Source organism: Chionomys nivalis, chromosome 13 (assembly GCF_950005125.1).
Source record: "Chionomys nivalis chromosome 13, mChiNiv1.1, whole genome shotgun sequence".
NCBI classification, from domain to species: Eukaryota; Metazoa; Chordata; class Mammalia; order Rodentia; family Cricetidae; genus Chionomys; species Chionomys nivalis.
The window spans coordinates 42,494,676-42,502,807 of record NC_080098.1 but is presented as its reverse complement, the minus strand read 5'-3'; the positions used below and the strand labels follow the sequence as shown (position 1 = coordinate 42,502,807).

General features: G+C 44.8%; 1 non-coding gene across 1 annotated transcript; it reads right to left on the bottom strand.

Annotated features, from left to right (window-relative positions):
* Window positions 1-3,629: 3,629 nt before the first annotated feature.
* Window positions 3,630-3,702, bottom strand: Trnam-cau (transfer RNA methionine (anticodon CAU)). Its single transcript has one exon. It is a non-coding gene; the product is annotated as a tRNA-Met (tRNA).
* Between the last annotated feature and the right edge of the window lie 4,430 nt (window positions 3,703-8,132).

Sequence of the window (8,132 nt, the reverse complement as noted above, 5' to 3'; positions counted from 1 at the left end):
GGAAAACTGTTACAAGCTGCAACATCTCAGCCATCTTTTCACTAGGGACTTATCAGAATCGAGAGATCTGATGAAGGCTAAACCAAAAGACAAGGCTTTTTGGTGTTACTGCTTTCAGAATAAAGTGGCTGTCCTTTGAATAGAGTTTTGGCTGTAGCTGACTCCCTTTCTGTTACATATTTGGAAATTCCCACAGTTCAGAACAGTTTCTTTCCCCTATGTAAACGCAGAGATCTGCCTTCCTGCAATTATCTTTACCAGCAGGCATTTGGTCAGTGCTTAGGGTCCAGGCATAGAGCATCTGTCTCATTTAAGATACTCACAGATCTCCAAGGGCATAGAATTTCTACCTGCCCAAGTTGCTGCTCTGGTTTTGCCTCACTCAAAAGACTCTTAACTCCTTACACTCACCTTTACCTCAGTTTACTGATGACTTTAGTTCAGGAAATTTATGGCTGTGTTTTACTCACAAGGACAACAAAAGAGATAATTGTCTGCAACCCAGAGGAAGACCCACAACACCCGCAAACATAAAGTTGATAACCGCATAGCCTGGAACTCACAATTTTTTTTAAATATTTATTTATTTATTATGTATACAATATTCTGTCTGTGTGTATGCCTGCAGGCCAGAAGAGGGCACCAGACCCCATTACAGATGGTTGTGAGCCACCATGTGGTTGCTGGGAATTGAACTCAGGACCTTTGGAAGAGCAGGAAATGCTTTTAACCTCTGAGCCATCTCTCCAGCCCTGGAACTCACAATTTAAAGTGCTGGGGTAGTAAGTCTAACTCCAGACATTGGCCCATTGAAACTACAACATTTGGTTTATGTGCTATCTGATCAAGAGCTTCTCCCTGACTGTTTAGACAGGTTGCCTGGTTACCTGGTAGCCTCTATGCTTGCTGGGAGAAAAGAAGTGGCACACTGATTTAAGCTATCAGTGCCCTATTCATAATTTTACTGAAAATAAACCCTTTGGCTCCTTCTAACCATCTAAAAATGTAGCATAAAGCTCTAGCCTTCCCCTCTAGAATCCCCTGATGATTTAATTCCTTTCTTAACTTTCTCCATTAAGGAGTTCACTGGATGTGTACTAGCCACTCCCATAGATCTGTGTGTGTGTGTGTGTGTGTGTGTGAGAGAGAGAGAGAGAGAGAGAGAGAGAGAGAGACCCTTATCTGATTTTTTATAGGGCAAAAGAATTCCTGTCCTGGAACCTGCTAGGGCTGGGGAATTTCTGGTTATATATATATATGTTCTACATATTACAAACATTCTCAGTCATATGAGAATGTTTGTAATATGTAGAACATAGAACAAGGTAGAACAAGAGAGAACAAGGAAGAATAAAGATTGAGAGAAGAATAAACATGGACAGATGATTCCCATTATGAGTAGACTTCTTTTTTACTTTTTAATTTATTTTAATTTTTGTTTGGTTTTTTGAGATAGGGTTTCTTCTCCGTGTTGCTTTCCTGTCCTGGAACTAGCTCTTGTAGAGCAGGCTGATCTCGAACTCACAGAGATCTGCCTGCCTCTGCCTCCTGCCTCTGCCTGGGATTAAAGGTGTGCACTACCACTGCCTGGCTGTGAGTAGACTTCTTTACCCTCGGATTTTTAGTTCATCCTGGCATCTTCAATTGAACCCATTAGAAAACAACTAAATAAATCATTCAGCCAAACTCTAGGTCGCTAACAGTTCTGCTCACACACTTGGACGCAAAGGGAGCCTGTGGTTCTAGTTTACTTGAAAGTAGAAACAGACTCTTGAGTGAGAGACCGTGCCTGTGAGGGGATTCCTCCCAACATTTCCTTACGAGACAGACATAGCAGTTCTCAAGATACATAAGACAGCCGTACCCTTTCTATATTCCAAAAGCAATTAATTTTTATTGTTGCTAGGACATGTATCTTCAAAGCCAAAGGGTTGAACAGTGTGGTGGTGTGATGATCCCTTTGCTGTCCCTCAGGTCTACAGATCAAGTAGTCCAAGTCTCTCTGTTACACCTAGAGTGTTGGCTGTGTATCATTGGGAGAATCCTTTTTTCTTCTATTTCCAGCTTCTAGGTTTCACCTCTTCCACCATTTTTAAAGCTTGAACTGAAGGACCAGTTTCTACTTACATACATCTCTAAATCTCCTGCAATTGAATTATTTTGGATAATAAAGGGAGAGGTTCTCCGTTTTTATCCACTCATCTGATTCTATTGGACTGACCTGGGTAATCCCAGACAGTCTGTCTGTGGTGATGAGGATGACAGATGCCCACCTTAGGCTCAGGCACTTTGAAGACTTGGTCCCCAGTTGGTGGAGCTGTTGGCAGAAGTGGTGCTGCTTTGCTGGAAGAGTCCCAGGGCCCAGCTGAGACTTCACGGACTCACCTTGCCTCCTCCTCTTCCTGCCTGGTACTTGCGGTTGAGCCGTGATTTCTGGACTTCCTGCTCTTGCAGCGGGGTCTGAGGCTTTCCTGCCAGCCTCCCACCATTTTGGCCTCTTAGCCCTCTGGAACCCTAAGCTAAATTAAACTCTCTTCCGGACTCTGTGACCTTAACACAGCTACAGAGCCATCTTCCCATGCAAAACAACTCCTCACTGGTTCCAAGAATTCAGACATGAGGATCTTGGGAAGGGACTTCACAATGTGTACAATCTCAGGTCAGGTGACTGCAGTGTAAGAAATTCTCACATAGGCCTCAAGGCAGGGATATCTGGAAGACGGGAATTGCAATTATGTAAAGAGTAGAGATTTAACAGAACCCCTGTTTTGTCTGTTTAAGCTATCATTCTTAAGCGAGACACTTTTTCTTTTTCTTTTTTTTTTCTTTTTTTTTTTTTTTTAGCGTGAACTAAGACCAGGATGGGTACTAACTCGGCAGGACCACACCCGGTTGCTGTCTTGTCTCCATGCATTCCCCCCTCCCCCCCGAGAGACAGGAAAAAAATCTTTTATCCTTTTTGGCCATCAGGGTTTTTCCGTAGCAGATTATTCTGATGTCATTGTGGAAGCATTTGTGTCCTCAGAAATTTGAAGACTTCTGAGGTTACAGTTAGAATCGCTAGCTGTGCAATGCCGCCTTGAAGCCAGCGCTCCTCGGGGTCAGACGTCTCTGTTTCTTGGACTACTCCTACAAGTCCCCTGTGTGTCAGATCCTCCTTAGGACAGCAGAAGCTTTGCAGTTCTCACCCAGATCCACCTGACCCCAGACCAGTGTTCTCACAGCCTGCTGGATTCTCCCTGTTCTGGACGAGGCTTAGTCTGTTTCCCAGTTTATTTCAGTACAAATACTAATTCAGCTAACCCAGTCTTCTAGCTACCGGTTGACTTCCGGTTGCTCGTAAGTATGGAACACCAGAAAAAGGAAGTCCAGCATCTTGTATGCCACCTCCCCGTCGGACCCGTCGGACCCCATCGTAGAGCATTTCTGTCCTACGTATCAGAGGAACCAGTAAAACACTGGGGGACAATTCCATTCACTGAAACGCCACGTCTCTAAGTTCTATAGAGGTTCGAACAGAAAGACGTCTTGTTAGGCAGTTCTCAGTCGCAGGGTTCCTAAAATTTCTGCAGTCTATGAGCCTAGTTTTAAGAAGGTGTTGAAGGGGAAATCATCCGATGAGCAAAAACTGCCCTCTCTGAGGCTTGAACTCAGGACCTTCAGATTATGAGACTGACGCGCTGCCTACTGCGCTAAGAGGGCTACAGACATTGAGGCTTGGTTATACCTTATAGATTGTATCGAATGTGTTCTATTTGTCCCCATTTCCATCGTCTGTCCTCAAGTCTGTATTTCTAGGTGTTTGTTTTAAGGCGGGGATATTTCCAAGAGAACCAACAGAGACTCTCTTAGCCCTGTGCCCTTGATAGCCTCACAAGCCCTGAAGTCATGATGTAGGACCGAACCAGGGGGCCGAGTCTGTGCTACAACTTGTCATCTTACTGTACACATTTTACATCTTCATTGTTCTCAATCTCTTTCTCTTTCCCATGACAGTTCTGCCCTGCTGGAACAGTGCCTATCACTGAACACTTAAAAGTGTAAACAGCTCACATCACTTCTGGGAGACAGGAGTGCAGGACAGTTCATGCAAACTTGCAGGTTCAACCATTTTTGTCTTGAATAATCCCTCAAAATGTCACACAATGATGTTAGTGTGTATGTGTGTGTTTTGTTTTTGTTTTTTGTTTCATTTCTTCTTTTCCACATCTATGACCCCCAAACCCATTAGAGATCTTCTTGACATTATTTCTCTCAACATATTTCCCCCCTAAACCTCTGTACCATTATTCAAATTTTACTGATAAAGCCGAGGCTCGGTAGAACTAATCACTCACTTGTGATTGACAAAGCCGGGTGAGAAACAAAACAGGGCTGAACTTTAATTTTTTCCCTTGAAAGTTTCATACAGGTTGTCCTAGTTAGGGTTATCTTTGTTATGATGAATCACCATGACCAAAGCAACTTCAGAGGAAAGAGTCTATTTGGTTTACACTTCCACATCACTGTTCATCATCAAAGGATGCCAGGAGAGGAGCTCAAGCAGGGCAGAAAACTGGAGGCAGGAGCTGATGCAGAGGCCATTGAGAAGTGTTGCTTACTGGCTTTCAACCCATTGCTTGCCTAGCTTGCTAATAGAACCCAGGACCAGCTGCCCAGGGGTGACTCCACCCACAATGGGCTGAACCCTTCCCTGTCCATCAGTCACTAAGAAAATGCCCTACAGGCTTGCCTACATCCCATTCTTATGGAGACATATTCTGAATTGAGGTTCCTTTTCCTTCAAGGATTCTAGCTTGTATCAAGTTGACATAAGCCAGCCAGCATACAGGTATACAATGTTTCTTCATTATATGTTCCTTCCACTCTTTCCTACTTTCCCTGTATTGCAATACATCTCCTAATTTCATGAGCTCATGAAGGTGACGCTTTATGGTTGTCATTTTCCAGAAGAAAAGCTTCTGTTTATGTGTCAACATAGATTCAAAAGACCCCCAGAGCAAAGAGAAACAAAACAAAAACGATGGCAGCTCCACACTGTCTGATCCAGAGACATTTGTCTTACCAATTTGCTTCCCCCTTCCCTGTCCCCACTTCTCTTTATTTCCTGGGTCTCATAGTCTGCCTGGTCCTTCTCAAAGTCTTTCTAAACAGTTGAGTGCCAAGAGAGGAGAGGAAGCAGAGTTCAGTGCCTTCCACAGCTTCTCCTCATGGAAGCAGAATTCTGGCTCAATACTGAAACATGGTCATTTTCTCTGAGCATAGCTACTATCAGGGTAAGGACTTATTTGTGGAACAGCAAGGTCTACATTCCAGGACAGCCAGGACGGCAGAGAGACCCAATCTCAAACAAAAGAAACAAACAAACAATAAAAGATCTCTGGAATGAAGAAGTGCTAGCCAGGTAATTTAGAAACCTTGAAGTTTCGGGAGAAAAGGTAGACAGATACAGGGTCTGAAAAACTGTTGCCGGAGAAAGAAATGTCACGAGGGAAGAGTGGGAGGGCATTGTCCTCAGAGCGACTGCTGGGAACAGACAGTAGCCAGTGCCTTCCACGGAACTGTAAGTGCTTGGGAACAGGGTTCAGGACCCTTGTTTATGAGTCTATTTGCTAGGAGTGCGGGAGTGATTGAATGGACTCATGGAATTAGCAGAATGTGTCTTCTATTATGAGTCACATCCCACAGTTGAGAAAGTCAATTGCGTGAGATTCGATGGTGGGAAAGACACAGGTGGTAAGGGGAGGGCCAGGGACCTGCAGGAGCTCCTGAAGCAAGCCAGCCCTTATGAAGAGCCACACCCTCTCCAGCACACTGGTTGTGCTATGGAGGAGTGGCCTAAATCACATGACTTGTAATTAATTCATTATCTCATACATATTCTTTGAACAGGAAAGGATGTTATAATTGTAAAACTACCTTGTAGAGGCGGTTAAGAGCACACACTTCTGTGCAGAGTAACAGAATTTGGTTCCCAGCACCCAGTCAGGGCAATCCGATATCTTCTTCTGGCCCTCGTTATGCATTTGCACACATGTGTACACAGATACACTTACATCTATAAAATTTTAAATGAATAAAATAAATATACACATTACATTAAAATGAATAAATATACACCACTTTAACTTGCCTTCTATTTATTAACTAAACATTTTTTTTTTAAGACAGGGTTTCTTTGTCTTAAAACATCTAAACTAACTCTGTAGACCAGGCTGGTCTGGAATTCAGAGATCCACCTGCCTCTGCCTCCTGAGTGCTCAGATTAAAGGTGTGCAGCACCACATGGCCCATTTGCTTTTTAAACCATCAAATACAGCCCAGGGCACGAATCTAAAGAAAGGTAAACCCCTTGAAGGTATTTACCAGAGAATAAGGCCATAGAAGCCTAGAGTTATAACAGGGCCCCAGACCATAGTATGCCCTCAGACCTTAGCACAGCTGACTCCGTGATGGAAATACCATTCAGGGTGTAGAACTCAGCACAGAGGCAACACCACCTGCTAAAACTGAAAACAAAGACTTAGTCTATCAAAGTACATAATTCTGGGACAGTCTCTAAATGTGCTAACTTTGTTGTTTTTTGTTGTTTTTTGGGTTGTTCGTTTGTTTGCTGTTCCAGTCTGGCTAACTGTTCTCATTAACAGAAGTGTGTGAACCCAGAGCATGGTTTTTCTGCTTATAAGCTCACCATGAGAAAGACTCCGTGCGGCACTGGGACCAGAACACCCAGTGCCGTCACCGGCTGGCTAAGGAAGACTTTCCATTAGCTGAAGCCCCTGTGTGAGGAGTCTTCCCCAGGAGGACCTCCACCACAAGGACTAGGGAGGAAAGCGCATGACTGGAGCTGGCTGGCATTCCCGCATCCCTCACTCTAGATCAGCACCTGCTCTACCCTAGAGCTCACCGCCCCTCAGGTTTAGGCTTTTCCAGCACGCAGTTATTGACTGGTTTGTGGTGCTGGAAATGAAGTCCAGAGAATAACATAGGCCAGGTCAGCTGCTCTGCATGGTCACTCCTTCTTTAATCTGGTATGTGCAACTTCTCTGTTGGGGAGGTTTGAGGTCTTTGCTAATTCTCCTTTTCAATTTTAAATCGCTGGACGGAGCCCGTTCCTTTTCATTTGGCAATAACACCATTAAAGAACCCTGCTGCCTTCATTTCTTTCACGCTGCTCAATCCGGTAATGCTTGTCAGAACAGGTCAGCGGCACTGGAGTCTTTCGCGGCTTTTCCCACTCCCTGGAAAATACTACAAGACTTCAATGTCTGGAGCCCTGAAATCTGAACCTGAGGTTCCACAGTCTCCCCGATGGAGATTTCCAAATAAGAACCCGGAGTTCCGTTTTAGGGTCAGATTTCGCAGTCATTTTAGCAGTACTGAGACAGCTCAACAAGAATCAAGCAGGCATTTCGGAATGTCCACTTCCTATGGAGGTGTGAGACAGAACTGATTCATGTCTAACACATGCCAATGGGATCAGAGTATCTATTTACAAAAAAAGCTTCCCACGCGAGAGGACCAATATTCTGAAGAACTCTGTCCCGGTCTCCCGAAGAAATTAACTATTATCCCGCTAAGATTTCCTAATCAAGCTCGCTGTGCCCAAGAGCCCCATCTCCACAGACCCTCAGTAGTTTTGAAAGGGAGGTAGATGAGAACCCGAGACGCAATTCCGGCGCTTTCTCTGGAATAACCAGGGAAAATTTGTAAGGTCTTTGTAAGCTGGGCACGCGCGGGTTTTCTAACCATAGCGCGTTAATGGATCCACATCTGAATCAGGGCGTTGAAATGAGGACCGGCCTTCGGGGACCTTGGCCACAAGGGTCCTGACAGCGGGCCGTAAAGCCGTTTGAGTTTAGAGTGGTGAAGCAGATTGTGACGTTGTAGGAACTGTGCGTCCTGCGAAGCGCTTTTTCCGAATCCTTCTTTGTTCGGGTCTCCTGTGGTTGTTGTCGCAGCAAGACCCCCAGTTAGGGAACGGGAGGTCCGAGGGTCGGTCCCTCGTGAACAGAATCAACAGGACTGGGTAGGTGGAGGCTGATGACTTGTGTTGACCTCCTCGGAAACACTCCGAGGTCGGGGGCGACTTCGAAGTCATAGATATTCCGTATCACGAAAGCTCCTGGTTG